This window comes from Capsicum annuum, chromosome 11 (assembly GCF_002878395.1).
Source record: "Capsicum annuum cultivar UCD-10X-F1 chromosome 11, UCD10Xv1.1, whole genome shotgun sequence".
NCBI classification, from domain to species: Eukaryota; Viridiplantae; Streptophyta; class Magnoliopsida; order Solanales; family Solanaceae; genus Capsicum; species Capsicum annuum.
Window position 1 is genome coordinate 78419158 of NC_061121.1, and position 2007 is coordinate 78421164.

Genomic DNA, 2007 nt, shown 5'->3' on the forward strand with positions numbered 1-2007 from the left:
CAGAAGGGTCTTGGTACCCAAGTTTATCTCAATTCAGCTTTTCATCCGCAGAAAGATGGTCAGGGAGAGAGGACCATTTAAACTTTAGAGGCTATGTTAAGGGCATGTGTTCTTGATTTCAAAGGTAGTTGGGATGACCACTTGTCTTTGATTGAGTTTTCCTACAATAACAGTTACCATTCTAGTATTCAGATGGCCTTGTTTGAAGTTCTTTATGGGTAAAGGTGTAGATCACCAGTCGGTTGGTTCAAAGTGGGTAAGGCCACTTTGATTGAACCAAATATGGTGTTTGAAGCCATGGAGAAATTTTAATTGTTTTGAGAGAGAGATTAAAAGCAGCCCAGAGTCGTCAGAAATCTTTTGCAGATGTAAAAAGGAGAGAACTTAAGTTTGAAGTAGATGATCTTGTGTATTTGAACGTTTCACCCATGAAGGAGTGAAGAGAGTTGGAAAAAAAGGGAAGCTCAGTCCCCGGTATATAGGTCCCTACAGGATTTTGAGTTGTGTGGGAAAGGTAGAGCATGAGCTTGAACTACCTGCAAACTTGTCATCAGTTCACCCAGTTTTCCATGTGTCCTTATTGAATAAGTTCATGGATGATTCAACTATTTTAATCATTCTATAAAGCACAGATATTCAGAATAACCTTTCATACGAAGAAGTTCCAGAAAAGATTCTTGATCATCAGATCCGTAGACTAAGGAAGAAAGAATTTCCCTTGGTCAAAGTCCTATGACAAAATCAGTTTATTGGGGGTGCTACTTGGGAAGTACAAGTAGACAAGCGTACCAGGTATCCTCACCTTTTCTCCATGAACTCATATTCAGTCGAAGGTAACAGTCCTTCCTAATTCAGTTTATTTCTAGTCTCATATACAACTATATAGTTATCTTCATGTAAATTCATGCTCAGTATGTTTTAGATTCAGTTATGAAGTTTGTTTCAAGTTGTGCATGCCAACATATAGCCTTAGTTCCTCAGTATCTTCAGTTTAATTAGTCTTATTCAAGGATGAATGTTCCCAAGGGGAAGATATTATAATACCCCATACCTTTTCCTAGCTCAGTTTAGCTTCTAGTGTGTCAAGGGTTAGCTTTAAAAGTGTATAACTCTTGATGTATGTGAAATTTTTCATATTTAGACCCTTCAATATGTAGATAATTGAATTGGCTTTCCAAGGATACAAATTTTTCCTTAATCTGATACTCGGTTGAGAAGTTATGGAGATTTTAGTGAAAACAGTAGCGCATTTCGACTGGTACCGCATCGCGATAAAGGTCAAAATTGCAATTGTCCGATTCCAGTGAAGCACTATGATTGGTTCACATCATGGTGAATTTCCTTTTCCCTTTCTTCCCATTTCCAGTAACTAACTGTGATTAGCCTCTATCACGGTCAAATTCCCAATTGGATAATCACCGGTCGCGGTGGAGTGCAAAATGGAACTCGTCCTTTTCTAGTGGTGCAACGTGATTACATCGCGTCACGCCAAAGGCCAAAATAGCGGTTGTCCTCTTTCCAGTAAGCCACCGCGATAGTGGCACATCGTGGTGAGTGGCAAAGTCGGGATTTCCAGTTCCGAATAAAATTTTAAAAGGGCAATTTAGTCTTTTTCCAAGCCCTCAAATCGTGAATAACAAAGGATTAAACCTATTCTAAGCCTATTATGCTCACTTTTAATCAACTTTCTCTTAAAGAAACCCTAGAACATCAACCCTTCATCCCCAAGAAATCCAAATTCCACCATTCTTTTTCCAAGATAGCTTAAAATTAAAGTTTTCCAATTCAAGAACATTTAAGAATTAATCCTCAAGAGCACAAATAGGAATTCAAGTTCAAGTTTCTTCATCTAGTCATCAATTAAGGTATGTGGGGTTTTCAACAAGGATAATTCTTTCATACTTGTGCCCAAAATTAGTTTTTGGAGTAAATTTTATACGAATTTATATGAGTTTTGAATTAGGGGTATGCCCAATATTGCTATTTGCAAGATTACGAGATTTCATT